General features: G+C 34.7%; 1 protein-coding gene and 1 non-coding gene across 2 annotated transcripts in view; both read left to right on the forward strand.

The window, feature by feature from the left end:
* GRIK2 (glutamate ionotropic receptor kainate type subunit 2) overlaps positions 1 to 16,671 on the forward strand; it is a 647,718-nt gene that overhangs the window by 180,102 nt on the left and 450,945 nt on the right. The gene's annotated exons all lie outside the window — the stretch shown is intronic.
* Positions 4,358 to 4,429, forward strand: TRNAE-UUC. Its single transcript has one exon. It is a non-coding gene; the product is annotated as a tRNA-Glu (tRNA).

Here is a 16,671-nt window from a genome sequence, read left to right on the forward strand (position 1 = left end):
TTTGTGATTTAAAAAAAAAAAAATAGAATGATGTTTGGATGCTGCTCGGCAATGCTTCTTAAGAGAAAGCACTGTTCTAAGGATGCACTATTTTATTTTTTTAAATAAAAATGGTAAAGATATTTGCACAAATCTAACATAGTTAATGTTCTGAAGAATGTAGACTTGGGAACATAAATGTTAAATGATAATGTCTATACTACAGGGAATGGGAATTAAATGTTGACTTTAGTTTTATCTTTATCATTCATTGAGGACCTCAGCTATGGGCCAGGCATCAGGCTAGGTGATGAAAGAACTGTGATAGCAACCATGGGCACTAGAAAGAAGTTGTTATATATAATTTCAATAAGGGTTAGAGCGGTGTTTTTGGTGTTTTTTTTTTTTTTCCACAGAACGTGAAAACTCTAAAGGAGGTTTTGGTTGTATTTGAGATAACTAGGCCTTGGGTGAAGGTCAAGGAAAGCTCATTTAAGAGATGCAATATCTCAGCTCAGCATTAAAGTATGGATAGTTTGCGATGGGATTAAGTGGGTTCCATCCAAAGGAAAGCACGTTAGAGGAACTCTAAGTGGCTAGAGTGGCTGGAACATAGGATGCAAGTAAAGAGATGGAAGGTGAGAATGACTATGTAAGCAAGGGGCAGACAGAGATACAGACCCTTGCACTTTCTCCTAAATAATTAAACCCTGATTTTGAAACCTTCAGGGAGGCATTAAATGCTGTAAAACAGGTAAATGTCACAGATTTATGTTTTAGAGATTTCAAATGGGTAGCATTAAGAAAGATATAAAAAGAGCAGTAAGATAGTTTGGACAGACCTGTTGGGAAGCCAGTATTGTACAAACAAATAATAATGAGCACATAGACTATGAGAGATGTGATGAGAATACAAAATAAATAAAGGATCTGTATACAAATATACAGAGGGGAAAATCTCCTGAATTTGGGTACCAGAAGTGAGGTAAGTAGGGATGAGGGAGAGTCAGAGAAATTGGACTGGATATATGGGACTTAAGTGGGGGTTGTGGTGATACTTTATAATGCAAGGAATTTAGAAGAAAATTGTTTTGAGCAAAGGTAAGAGTTCAATTTTGGGTTCCCGTATCCCTCAACATGGCTGTGGGATATGAGGTGGAGATGAACAGTGGGCAGATAAATATTAACAATGTTAAAAACAAAAACAAAAATAAAAACAAAATTAAACTGAGTAAATTTGAAGATTTGATTGGCTTAATTAAATAATTCATGAATCAGGCAGCATTTCATCTAGCAAATAGGTGGGGGGCTTGAAGAATTGGGCATAATGGAAGGTTTTCTAAGAAGGAGGGTGAGACATGAAATTTATGAGCAAAAAAAAGGGGGGGGGGATTGTTCTAGGCCTGGTCACTTTCCTTTAGAGGGAAGCTCAGGGAGTCTTCGGCAGATCACCTCCTTTGGAGGATGGAGAAGGCCATGTGACAGACTCATTGGAGTATTTATGCCCACCAGAATATTTCTGATTGACCAGGTGAGACTACATTTCTAGGGGAGATTGAAATTGCTGTTAGATTATGTATTAAGCCCTGGTTTACTGACTTGGGGCCTTAACCTAAGTGATGCTATTTAATGTCTATGCGTTGTTTTTTTTTTAAATGATCAAAACATATTAGAGTTATTTGAGCCAAAAAAGATCTGAGAGTCACCCTTGTAAAGAGACACTTAATGCAATGACTTTAGATTAGCTTAAATTTGTTGCAATACAAAAATGTCAAGAAATGTTCTTGAACCATAGTGATTAGATTCAAATCTCAAATTTCTCAGTTACTAACTATGTAACATTAGAAAGTCAATTAACCTTTTAATATCTAATTTTCTTCATTGGTAAAATAGGTATGGTATAATAAAAACTTGTGAAGATTTAAGAAATAGTATCTACATTTTCTGGGAAAAACAGAAGGTAACTGTGTCATACCATGGAGCACAAGGTAGAAGATTATTTCAAAAATAAGAGAATGATCAAGAAGGCTAAAAAATTTGGGAAATTCAGTATTATAAGCATATAGTATATCTACCAGATTTGACAGTTAGATGTCATTGGTGAATTTTTGGAATAAAAATAATTTAACTGGAAGGTCAAGACTAGAAACCAGAGTAAGGTATGTTGGGGAATGGATTAGAAGGGAAAGAGTAAAGATGATTTTCAACTATGGACTAATTCATTCTTTCAACATACATTTGTTGTAAACTTATGATTTTCAGAACACTGTGTCTGGGATATAGCCATGAGGATAATCTAGTCCCCGCAGGCATGGAGCATTTAGTTTGGCAGGGATGAAAGTCATTAAATAACTGCTTGCCCATTTAATTTCAATTATAAATTTAATGTTATAAAAGAGAATTGCCTGGCACCATGAGAGTGGGTATCCCAGGTCCTGATCTAGTCTTAGGGGTGAGGAGTGCCTAACCCGAAGAAAACTTTAAGAGCCGAGCACTAAAAGGAAAGTTGGAATTGGTATTAACTCTATGAAGAAGCAAGAGGAGAGAAAGCTGGGCAGAAAACATAGCTTGCACAGTGGCTCTAAGAGAAGGAGCTTGGCACATTTGAGGAACTGGAAGCAAGCCTGGGAGCTGAAACAAAGAGCCTGAGGAGGGGGTGGTGTGAATCAGGGACAAGGTAGGTCAAATTATTCAAAATGTGATTGATGTCAAGAAATCAGTTTTCTATCCTAAGATCAGTGAGGTGACAATGAAAGATTTAAACAATAGAGTGGCATGATTATATTGCATTTTGAAATGATCATTCTGGCTGCATTTTGAAGAAAATACGGGAAGGTGGAAGGATAGATGTGAGGAAGCCAGCTTAGAGGCCATTAAAGTATTCCAGGTGAAAGACCATGGTAGGTTGTACTGGGTGGTGGTGGAAGAATTGGGGACGAGTTGAAAGATTCAAGGTATATTTTAGGAGACAAATCCATAGCACTTGGTGACTTACTAAGAGTGACTGGGGGCAAGAAATGTTAGGGATGACTCCCAGGTTTCTCACCAGCACAACCAGTCAAGTTTTAAAAGTGGAGCAAACTTTTGGAAGATGGTGAATTCATTTTCTGACAGTATTTGAGGTGCCTCTGTGCTACACAATTTGCATAGACAGTTTGACATCCTGATTTGATAACTTTTCAGTTGTGAAGCTAGGGGTGTTGCTTAGATTGTCTTGGTGTAAATGCCAGATGAGTCCTTAAGATGAAGCCTTGAGAACCTGTGGCATTGGTTAATTTTGAGGAGATGTTGTGGTGAGTGAGACTTTGCCATCAAAGACAAAGGTGTAAGGTGAATGAGATATTACAATATTTTCATGAAAGAAAATACTATCAACAACAACATATGCTGCTGTACAGTCAAAAAAGAGACCTAAAAATTATCCAATGGCTAGCAGCTTCATAGACATTACTAATCATAGTGAAGATGAATCTGAAGTGTAGGGTAAAAGAAATCAGACTGGAATATATCCGGGATATTGTTAGAAGACATTTGGCTGTGAAAGAGAGAGAAATTAAGTGGTAGTTATAGAAGGGTGAATGGTGAAGGAAGTCATTTTTTTAAGATACGTTGTTTGTGTGTGTATTGTTTTCTTTTGTTAGTTATCTTAACTGTTGTTGAACTAAGTTACACTGGTAGAGGTTAACCTTACCTTGAAGTGAATGGAGATCATTCCCACTAGCCTGGGAAGTACAGAAGGCCATACCATAGCTTTGTGCCTGTTCTTATTCTAATTTCAGCTCAATGTATGTCTGTGGAAAGGGGGAAAGTCTAATATATTTTCTCATGTTCCTAGAAAGACAGCTTTCAGAAATATCCACAAACTAAAATGATTTAGATTTGCCATAATTCCCTCAGAAAAACAGTAATGAAGGCTATTATTCTGATTTTTATTTGATGCATAGTGCCTTCTTTAGCAGGAGAGCTCTGGCATAACGGAGAGTATATCATACAACCCGAGTACTTAACAGCTGCTTGATTTGGTGCAGGTTTCTTCTCTAAAACCATTTTCTCATCTGTTAAGTGGGAATCATCATATCTGTCTGGGTTGTTTTAGTGATTAAATGAAATCATATGTGTAAAATGTTAAGGTGAATGCCATACACTCAATAAATGATATTTTCCTTCTTGTTCTTAAGACAGTGCTTTTTATAGCAAATGAATAATTTCCTTCTCATTTGTTTGAATTCAAATATCAGTGTGTGGTCTGTACTTTTCTTTTTGATTCTGTGTAATGATGACTAAAAACAAACAAATAATAAAACTAGTAGAAACAAGAAAAGGTGACTGAAGCTTTATGAACTGCCTGAGTTGTAAATACACCAAGAATATAGGAAGCTCCCACATTGTCTAGCGGTTAGGATTCCTGGTTTTCACCCAGGCGGCCCGGGTTCGACTCCCGGTGTGGGAACGCCTAACCTGGGGGCGCCTGGGTGGCTCAGTGGGTTAAGCCGCTGCCTTCGGCTCAGGTCATGATCTCAGGGTCCTGGGATCGAGTCCCGCATCGGGCTCTCTGCTCAGCAGGGAGCCTGCTTCCTCCTCTCTCTGTCTGCCTGCCTCTCTGCCTACTTGTAATCTCTCTCTGTCAAATAAATAAATAAAATCTTTAAAAAAAAAAAAAAGAATATAGGAAGCCTGGGTAGCTTCTTTGGTTAAGCATCTGCCTTTGGCTGAGGTCATGATCCTGGGGTCCTGGTATTGAGTCCTGCATGGGTCTCCTTGTTCGGTGAGGAGCCTGTCTCTCCCTCCATTTGCTGTTCCCCCTGTTTGCATGTGCACTCGCTCTCTCTGACAAATAAATAAATCTTAAAAAAAAATAGAATATATTTAATAGGGAGCTGCTCTTACCACATCTCCGAGGCTTACATCAATTTTCATCCTTGGTCCTTTCCTCCTCCCCAAACAATACCATATTCCTAATTTTCATCTATTTATATACTATATATACTATTTTTTTTTTTTACTTTTTTAAATTAACCTATAATGTATTATTAGCCCCAGGGGTACAGGTCTGTGAATCATCAGGCTTACACACTTCCCAGCACTCACCATAGCACATACCCTTCCCAATGTCCATAACCCAACCACCCTCTCCCCACCCCCTTTCCCCAGCAACCCTCAGTTTGTTTTGTGAGATTAAGAGTTTCTTTTTTTTTTTTTAAAGATTTTATTTATTTATATGACAGAGAGAGATCACAAGTAGGCAGAGAGGCAGGCAGAGAGAGAGAGAGGAGGAAACAGGCTCCCTGCTGAGCAGAGAGCCCGATGCGGGACTCGATCCCAGGACCCTGAGATCATGACCTGAGCCGAAGGCAGCGGCTTAACCCACTGAGCCACCCAGGCGCCCTAGATTAAGAGTTTCTTACAGTTTGTCTCCCTCCTGATCCCATCTTGTTTAGATTTTTCATTCCCTGTCCCCAAACCCCCCACTTTGCCTCTCAAATTCCTTATATCAGGGAGATAATATAATAATTGTCTTTCGCTGATTGACTTATTTTCCTCAGCATAATATGCTCTAGTTCCATCCACATCGTTCCAAGTGGCAAGATTTCATTTCTTTTGATGGCTGCATAGTATTCCATTGTATATATACCACATCTTCTTTATCTGTTCATCTGTTGATGGACATTTAGGCTCTTTCCATAGTTCGGCTATTGTGGACATTGCTGCTATAAACATTCAGGTGCATGTGCCCCTTTGGACCACTACATTTGTATCTTTAGGTTAAATACCTAGTAGTGCAATTGCTGAGTCATAGGGTAGCTCTATGTACTTTTAAACACTATCAACTAGACAATAGCAATTTAGGCATGAGGGATAGGCTAGTGCATTAGTAAACAGGGCATCTTTTGTTAATTGAACTTTTTGGTTCCATTAAGTATCTTAAAATGTCAATAACAAATCATTACTGATTTTTAAAAACTTAAAACACATATTCCGAGAGAAGAAAATGTAATTTGTTTTTGATTGATACAATAATTTTATTTATAAATGAAAGGAAGAGCATGTTTCCAACAAACATTTTGTTAATTCTATTTAGATTTGTTGAAACATTCTGTTGTTCTATACTATAACATGTAGACCATTAGTTTTAATAATTTAACTTCAGTTGGATGCTTTCCAATGCTTTAGGTACTTACATTATCAGAAAAAGCAGGTTTGTTGTTGTTGTTGTTTTTTAAGATTTTGTTTATTTGACAAACAGAGATCACAAGTAGGCAGAGAGGCAGGCAGAGAGAGAGGAGGAAGCAGGTTCCCTACTGAGCAGAGAGCCCGATGAGGGGCTCGATCCCAGGACCCTGAGATCATGACCTGAGCCGAAGGTGGAGGCTTAACCCACTAAGCCACCCAGGTGCCCCAAAAGCAATGTTTTTTTTTAAACCTATCTCCCCCACATAGTTATCTTCCACATAGTCTTTTCATTTTAAAGTTAAGAAGAAAGACTAAAGATCTAAATTTCTAAAGTTAAAAGAAGTTTTATAAATTATAAAAATATAAGGCACTAAATAATAAATTTTAAAATTAGAATTTTAAAATGATAGGACTATTTTGTATTTGTATGATTTTTAAGTTTTAGAATACCTATTTACCTATATTATCCAAACACCCTTTCCATAAACTTTGTGAGACTGACTTGAACAGCTATTATTTTTTACTTTCTGATTTTAACATATTTTAGTCTTCCATTATTTCCTTTTACCAAAATCACAAAGCATAAGCTTTAACAATTAAAAGAAAAGTACAACCAATGATCCAAAAATTGTAATGCAGGAGATATAATATTCAATATTTCTGTTTTAATATGCTATTTATGAATGTTGCCCTAAATTACTTCATTATATATATCCAATATATATTTTATATATATATATATCTGATATATGTATATTACTTGAACATACATATCTTGAATCCCTTTCAGTCAGAACACAAAATAAGACACATTTACTTATATATTCAGATTATTGAGGCTCACCCCTCACTGGGCTAATTAAATCCCCTTGAGTCACCCCTAAGCTCTTTTTGAGGTTTCTTTCCAGTTTTCTGCTTCATGTGTCCTTGATGTAGGTACTTCAGTGTCTTTCTTATCTAGTTACAAAAATGCTGCCTCCACTATCAGTGACCCCCAGAGGACTGCTTTTCTGGTTTAGCTCTCTCTCATTGGTGACTCCCGATGGAAGCTGGCAACCAGGTAGGATGGGTGTGACTTTCTTGTTGGACACTTCAAAAGTTTGCATAATGCTTTCCTGCTTCTTTGCAACAAAACTGAAGCTAAAGTCATAATCATTAGTAAATCGAGTCAGAGCCTTTAGAATAACATAAGAAAGAACAATTGGATAAAAGATATGCTGGTACTGGGATTAGTTTTTCTCGGGGCCCAGATTTCTTCACTGTGCCTCTTTGTCTAGTTCCAGCTGGCCTCCCGTGGCAGGAGTCAGTTTTCCCCTTAATTTAAATAGCTCTCAAACATCTACTTGCCTTGGAGAATTGACCAAACAATCACCACATTTATTACCGGTCACTCTAAAGAGATTAGGTAGCCCCTCCTTACCCCCCTCTAAACCCAGTCACTTTGATCATCTGGATTACCTTCTTCCTCTGATGGTTCCTTTCAGGTGAATTTCCTGGTCCATTGTTCTTTTAGTATGTGATCTGGTACCAAGACTGCAGCATGATAGTGCTGGTTCAAAATAACATTTTTCAAAGTCTCTATTGTTCAGTCTCGAGTAATACATGGATGGGAAAATAGCATTCTGATCCATGTTGTATTTTACCCAATGGTTCCTACCATTCACTCTGTAGAGGGAGGAGAGCATCATGACTGTACTTTCCCTCCTGCAGTTGTTTTATCTCCATTCCCAATATACTTCTACTAGTATTTGCTATTCTCTCAATCATGTTTCAGGTAGGAAGCTACTTAAATCTAGATTTTTTTAAGATTCAGGAGGAATAGATCTAAAATTTGTGGAGGCTAGATTATTCTGAAAGATACACCAATTACATTACTAAGCAGAACACTTTTCATCTCTGTCTAAGGTATCTGCATTTGATTTACTTCACTGTATTTAGGCCATCCCCAAAAGTACTGTCTATGAATATCAGAATAAAAAGTAGGGCCTCTAGCATGTTCCCTCTGACAGCAAGGGATTAGCTGGATCTCAGTCTCCATCCTAGAAGACAGAAAGTACTGGTAACTTTTGCACAAACTTTTCTCAACATTTATAAAGAAAGTGTTAGTTTCAGCCTTTACTCATCAGTGCAATTTATTTCTTTTATTTTTCTGCTTTGAAGAGTTTCTAAATGAGCATATTTCTGAAAACATTATGCATTATATATGTATTATACACACACATATGTATTTTTTTCCTTTGGAATATTCAATTCACCTAAGTAACAAATGAAAATTGTGTTGTAAATTTAATCACGCTACCTCTTTCCTCAGTGAGCAAATCGTTTTATAAAGAAAAGTGTATTGAAGGCTTAAATGTAATGAAGAAACTTCTAAAAGGAATTCCAGGCCAGTAAACAAAATGTTTATTATTTTATTTTAGGGGTTATATTTAATCAATTTATAACTATCAAAAAGCAAACACAAGTGTCCTGTCTTAAAATAAGCCAAGTTTTATCACTGTTTATAATATGTATGATAATCATTCAATGTATATTTGGACATACTGAATTTCATCTGATGGCAGAATGATTATTGGATTAAACTTCAGATGTATTAAAAGAAATATTCTCCTTCTGAGAGAATAACATTGCATACTATTTGGAATTGTAGTTAATACTACAGATATTTCTCATAAGTCTTTGACAACCACTTGTTTGCTTTTACATAAAACATGTACCTTTGTGCTACTTTCTCCCTCACCAAGTGTGCCGTTTGCCTTATACCTTTGAATGAATTTTTATTTCCACACGTTTAAGAAAGAAAATTATGCCTTAAGATTTTGTTTTTAGTATCACATTTTTGTTTTATTTAAAGAAACTGGTAACTGAATTTTTTTTTAAAGATGTTATTTATTTATTTGACAGAGAGAGATCACAAGTAGGCAGAGAGGCAGGCAGAGAGAGAGGAAGGGAAGCAGGCTCCCCGCTGAGCAGAGAGCCCGATGCGGGACTCGATCCCAGGACCCTGAGATCATGACCTGAGCTGAAGGCAGTGGCTTAACCCACTGAGTCAAACTAAAAAACAAACAAACTTTACTAAGATATCTTTCCGCAGTATAGTCTTTCAACCTAAAATTGAAAAAATTTCAATTATCTTTGGCATAACCAAAAGACCTTCTGTTACTTTTGTCCTCTGTTCTTATCTGCCACTTCAAAATTCTTCTATTTATCTATCAATGAGAATAAGTAGTACAAGAAAAAAAATTATTATAGATTTGTGAACATGTATATAGGTTTATAATATAAAAGTTGCCTTGGGAGTTTTTTTAAAAAACAAACTGTAGTTCTGTGATTTTTAGTGTATTGTCAATTTGAAGGGTGGAAATTGTTTTACCTATGAACGTGTATTGCATTGTATTTTCTGAGTGGGCATGGTGCCCTGCATATGGTAGTACTAGGCACCTTAAATATTTGTTGATGATAATAGTGATGGGATCTGTTTATTTTATACCTCCTTATACCTATTCTTGTTCATTCATATTCTATCTTATTTCAAGCTTCATTGAAGTTCATAAATATGACCCTACCGTGTCACTACCTTTTTCAAGAGATTACAGGAGCTTTTCATTGTTTTCTAAATTTATATCTAATCTCCACACTGATGTTACTTTTTTATTGCTTAGTGGCTTTCTGTTTTTTCTCTCATAACACATGTTTTCTTCACCAACCTCCTATTCTGGCCAAATGGAATAACCTTTTTCATCTTATTCTCTGGAATCATTTTAAGTCTAGCTCTACTGCTGCCATCTGAATTTTTTAAGTAGGATTCAAACCATACCACTTCAATCCCTCCTGAACTGCAAATGTATTTGTTTCATTGCATTTATCACAATTTAGAAACATAGCAGATGTTTGAGTTGGAATGAAAACCTTATTCAACAGAGTTACAATTCTACCTCTTAGAAAGGTACCCAGAGATATTTTGTGGGAGGGCAAGGTCGGTTCTTTCCATAACATCAACTTGTTGTGCACACCATTCTAAATCAATCGTTAACTCACCAATTACGTGTTTACTCTAGTTCCTTCTGAATTTGCTTCTACAGTTGTCACTTTGCTCTTTATTTTTGAAAATGATATTTCCTAATGGAATTCAGTTAATTGTAATTATAAGATAATATATGAAGTGAATAGAAGAAAACTAATCCAACATTAAAAATAAAGTTATTATTTACAGATGCAGAAAACAAATGCAAATAGTTACCGTGAAGCATAATTTAAAAAGAATCTATATGTCTTAAAGGTTTCAACTTTAAGGTTCTTGTTACTGAAAATTGCAAAGAAATCTAGAGAGAATTTTATAGAATATACATTATCTTAGTAAACCAAAAAAGAAGTACTTTGTATCTAAGTTTCATTTCTGATCAAATTAAGAAAGCTAATACATACATTTTAATTTTTCAAGTATTTTATACTTTTAAATCTACTTTTCATATACTTGTACTATATTGTGAGGCATGCTGCTGTTCAACACTCTAACATGAATTTGGCAGAAGCAAGGACTAACTCCAAGGTTATCTAAATCCTTTGTGGTTCTCTGCACAATAAACATACCTACAATACTGACTGCCATTTCTGTTAGGTTTATTTCATTGCAAAAGTTGTGAAGAATCTGATGACTGAGATATGCAGATGTAATCAAATTTCACATTTTAAAAAGTTTTTAACCTTTCACTGAAAAATTGTAAACCAGAACTTTCTCCTTTTATGGCATTGGTGAAGATACAATATGGGTGGATGAGACTGGAATCAGAGATTGATATTAGCCCTAAAGATTATGAGTTTTACTGTTCCTTGAAGTCTGTTAGCTTTTTATTTCATTCCCTCCCTCTCTCCCTCCTTCACTTCCCCTTCCTTCCTTCCTTCCTTCTTTCCTTCCTTCCTTCCTTCCTTTTCTTCCATTCATTTCTTTAACAAACATTTATATCTCTTCATTTATGACACAAGAAAAGAAATACGTCCAATGAAATTCCAGATCATCTTTTTTCCCTCCTTCTACTATAGATCATATATAATAGGTTTTCTTTGAAGGAAGACTTTCTCATGAGTATGAGAATCCAAAAGCAGTTTATTCATTTAAAATGAAGGTATCTAATTTTTATCTTTATAAGAGGAAAAAAGGAGCTCATCAGATGCATATGAATGATATTTAATGTCTTTGAGTTACTGCAAATTCCAGTGGTACCTAAATTATAATTTTGTGAGTATATGAAGCATAATGATATTTCTATGCTGTTTAAAGGTACCATACTCAATAAAAAGCTAAAAAAAAGTATAATTGCTAAAAATATATCTTTAGTACAGTGCCCACTATTATTTGTACTTGTGAGTTTTATTACTTACATAGAGGGCTAGGTTTAAACCAAATATGTAAGATTATATTTGTTATTGGCCAACTCCTAACATCATCATCATTATTATTATTATTTTGTTAGTAGGCCATCTGTCCTATAACTCACTCCTACATAGACATTGTTTTTAACTATTTATTAAGAAATACTGGCTGTAGTAATAAATACTGATTTGAGCCCAGCCCTGTTATATAACTTTCTTTTGTTCATGTACTTTATTAAACAAACTTCTCTAAAACATAGACTATACCTATGCCCCTTATTACACAGAATTCTTAGCATTGCATATATTTGTAAGTAGATGCCTAATAAATGTAATTGAAGATGTAAATGATGCTACCGGGGATTTTAATCTTCTAGGAATCTTCAAATGCAATGCAATGCAAACGCCCACCATAAGTTTGTTCTATAACCTAGTGAACAGTTTGAAGGATATTAGAATTTGCCTTCAGGACATCTTTGTTTAGGTGATTTCTTTCAGTCACTTAAAATTATTTTTAAAGATTTGTTTGATTTCTACCCTGATACAAGCCCATTCATTCCCATATGAAAGTCTACAGAAAACAGTGCAGCATGAAAATCCATTATTCTATAGCAACAGAAGTCCTCATACATCAACTATGTTCCTTCTCACAATGAAAATCAATTTGCCTGGAATCCTGTGTTTCAACAGACTCTTACAGAGCTGGAGTAGGAGGTAATTACAAAGACAAGGACCCTCTGTGGAAAAGGCCTTGTACTGAGAGCCTGAACATTCATATCTATTCCTAGCTATGAGTGTACACCAATGAAGGAGAAGCTTCTGAAATTTGAAAGGAACGCATATTCTGTATGTGTATATTCTATATGCTATATATATATATATATATAATCTACTTTTGGGCATTTCTTATTAAAGAAAAATATTTAAATCATTTAAATTATATAAGGGAGAAATAAAATTTTATATATATATATATATAAAATCTACTTTTGGGCATTTCTTATTAAAGAAAAATATTTAAATCATTTAAATTATATAAGGGAGAAATAAAATTAAGCAAACTGGTCAAAGCTCATAATAAGGTACTTTTTTTAAAGTTACACTCTGAAATTATTATTTTAAATAAACCTTTTCAAAGTAGTTAAGTAGATACTAAACTTTATGATTCAAATGGAATTCCATTGCAATCAAAATTTATTTTATGGATACTAACTTGAAATATGTAACAGGTAATCTCCTTAGTAAATTCATAAAATACAAATGAAATACAACTGAGTGGCTTAACTTTATTGCTGACTTCTTATAAAGATATTTAGTGTGTTTATAGATGATATATAGTGATATACAATCACATTGATCTAATTTATATATATATATTCTGAGTATATTCCATATATGTTACTCAAAAATAATAGTCTGGTGAATTCCTCATATTTCTGTTGTATGTTGATATTCTAGCCAAAGAATCACCAAATAGTCATGCATTTAAACAAAAGCCCTAATTGTTTATGTTAAAAAAAAAAACTGATGTAAGAGTAAATCTTTAGCCAACTGTACTCTTGCAGAAGGAATAATTCTAGAAAGATGAGTAAATCCTAGATAGTTAAAGGTGTAATCCCTTAAGCCTGGATATACTTATTTTAAATACCACTGCTTGAAATCTTTTTAAATTACTTTCTTTTTTAACTTCTTAAATAAATAATACTTTACGCTTGATGCAAACATGTCTTACCAATTCAGAGTAATCTTCATGAACTTTGTTTATCATGACTCACTAAAGTTTCAGCTACAGATAGTGATATCGATGAAATAAGAAAGGGTGCCACATGGATCTGATGCCCAGAATTTGCAGAAACAGCTTAATCATATTCTTCCTTGGTCATTGAAAATAGTGTAGTGGTTCAGAGTGCAACCTTGAATCCTAGAGTTTGAATCCTAGACTTTCCACTTCTACAATCTATTGTGGTTTGGGAAAGGTTATTCAACCTCTGCAAAATTTAGTTTTCTAAATTGTGAACATAGGGCTATAGTATCAACTGCATAAACTAGATATAAATAATAAGTTAGATGATCTGTGTAAATCACTTAAACACCCCCTGGCAATGTAATAAATACTCAACAAATTGTGGTGATGCTCTACAAGCAGCAGATAATGACAGCAGTGTGAAAATTGGGAAAGGACAAATCAGGATAAATTTATACTTAGATGTTTAAAAGTCCGTTATTGTCTTCTCTGTATCTGGTTTTCTTTTTTTATGGTGCCAAACTATATATTGTTACCACATCAAACTTTACTTCCAATAGTAGTTCTTAACACTGCTACTTGATTACTAATTTATACTTATTTTTATGCTTTCTATTCCCTTTTAGATTCATTCATTTTTAGAAGTTACTTTTTTAAAAAGATTGATTGATTTGAGAGAGAGAAAGAGAGCTCATTAGGAGGGGGACAGGGAGAAACAGACTCCCCACTGAGCAGGGAGTCCAGTGCAGGGCTCCATCTTTGGGCCCGGGGATATGACCTGAGCCAAAGGCTGCAGCTTAACTGACTGAGCCACCCAGCCATCTAGAAGTTACTTTAAAAAAAAAAAAAATTTTAAAAAGTGAGCCTTATTAGCCAAGGAGAGCACTTAAACCTTCTATTCAGCAAACAAGTCATCACACTTAGGAGCATGTTTTTTCTAGATACTTTTTTTCTCCTCTATGGTGTTATTTTATTTATATTATTATTTTTTTTTTTCTAAGAGTTTGTACTCTTAGACTACTATCTCCTCTATTTCCCCACACCCCAGCCTGGTAAACACTATTCTAGTCTATGTGTATGTTCTGCCCCCTTAGATTCCACCTATCAGCAATATCAAACAGTATTTGTCGTTCTCTGTCTGACTTAACTTCATTTAGCATAATTTTCTCCAGGTCCATCCATATTTTTCCAAATGTCAGGATTTCCTTCTTCCTTATGACTAAATAATATTCCATTCTCTGTATGTATGCATGGGTGTGTTTCATAGCTTCTTTATTCATCCGTAGACGAATCCTTACCTGATTATTATGTCTTGGTTATTGTGAATAATGCTGCGATGAATACAAGGTTGGAGGTATCTCTTTGAGATCTTGTTTTTACTTCCTTTGCATGTATTCCCAGAAGTGGGATTACTGGATGATGTATTAGCTCTATGTTTAACTTTTTGAAGAACCTCCATATTGTTTTCATGGTGACTGCACCAATTTATATTTCTACCGACAGTGCACAGAGGTTCCCTTTTCTTCACATATTTGCCAACCCTTGTTATTGCTTGTGTTTTGATAACAGCCATTCTAACAGGTGTGATGTGATATCTTATCGTGGTTTTGATTTGCATTTCTTTGATGTTAGTAATGAGCAACTATTTATGTATCTCTGGTGCATGTGTATATCTTCTTTGGGAAAAAAATATCTATTTAGTTCATCTGCCCATTTTAAAATTGGGTATATATTTTGCTGTTGTGTTATATGAGTTATTTATATACTTTGGATGTAAGCTTTTATCAGATACATGATTTGCCACTATTTTTCCCTATTCTGTAAGTTGTTTTTTCATTTTGTTGATAGTTTTCTTTACTGTGTATAAGCTTTTTAATTTGATGTAGTCCCATTTGTTTATTTTTGCTCTTATTGCCTTTGCCTTTGGTGTCAAAATGAAAAATCATTGGTTAGACTGATGTCAAGGAACTTGCCCCATTGTTTTATTGTTTCGCATGCAGCCCTTCAGTTCTCTCAGCACCTTTTTGAAGGTATTCTTAGTCCCCATTATGTATTCTTAGTTCCTTTGTTATAAATCAATTGACCAGATATGCATGGGCTTATTTCTGTTCTCTTTCATGAATCTATGTGTCTGTTTTTATGCTAATATCATACTATTTTGACTATTCTAATTTCATAATCAATTGTGAAATCAAGAGGTATGATGCTTCCAACTTCATTCTTCTCATGATTGCTTTGGCTTTTCAGGGTCTTCTGTGGTTCAGTACAAATTCTAGGGCCTTTTAAAATTTTCTGTGAAAAGGGTGTCTTGGTCAGTTGGGTGTTTGCCTTCAGCTCTGGTCATGCTCCCAGAGTCTCAGGATTAAGTCTCACATTAGGCTCCCTGCTCAGCAGAGAGCCTGATTCTCCCTCTGACCCTCCCCGACTCTTGTGCTTTCTCTCTCTCAAATAAATAAAATTTTTTTTTTAAAAGGAACCTACATTTAATAATAAAAATCTGTGAAAAATCCCATTGGAATTTTGAAAGGGATACACTGAATCTACAGATCACTTTAGGTTAGTGTGGACATTTTATCAATACTAATACTTCTGTTCCGTGAGTGTGGAATATATTTTCACTTTGTGTCTTCCTCAATTTCTTTCATAAATGTCTTAATAGTTTTCAATAAACAAGTCTTTCACCTCCTTGGTTAAATTTATTGCTAAGTATTTTATTCTTTTTTATGCAATGTAAATGGGATTATTTCCTTAATTTCTTTTTCTGATTATTTGCTGTTACTGTAGAGAAACACAACTGGTGTTTTGGTTTTGTATCCTAAAACTTTGTTAGTCCTAACAGTTTTTTTTTTTTTTTTTTGATGGGTCTTTAGGGTTTTCTATATTTAATATCATGTTATGTGCAAATGCAGACTTTACCTTTTTTCTTTCCAATTTGGATGCCATTATTTATTTGTTTGTTTGTTTTTCTTGGCTAATCATTGGCTAGAACTTCCAGTACTGTCTTGAAAAAAAGTAGTGAGAGTGGGAATTCTTATTTTATTTCTGATCGTAGGGGAAAACCTTTTAGCTTTTCACCATTGAGTATGATGTTAGTAGTGGGCTTGTCATATATGACCTTTATTATGGTGAGGTATATCCCCTCTATACCCAGTTTGCTGAGAGTTTTTATCATGAAAGGATGCTGAATTTTGTCAAATGATTTTTCTGGATCTATTGAAATAATCGTATGGTTTTTATCATTCATTTTGTTAATATGGTGTGTCACATTGATTGATTTGCAGCATTGAACAATTTTTACTATATAAATTCCTCTTGATCATGGTATATGATCCTTTTGATATACTGTTGAATTTGGTTTGCTTGTATTTTGTTGAGGACTTTTGCATCTGTGTTCATCAGGGATATTG

Source organism: Mustela putorius, unplaced genomic scaffold (assembly GCF_011764305.1).
Source record: "Mustela putorius furo isolate JIRA1106 unplaced genomic scaffold, ASM1176430v1.1 tig00000759_pilon_pilon_pilon, whole genome shotgun sequence".
Lineage (NCBI taxonomy): Eukaryota > Metazoa > Chordata > Mammalia > Carnivora > Mustelidae > Mustela > Mustela putorius.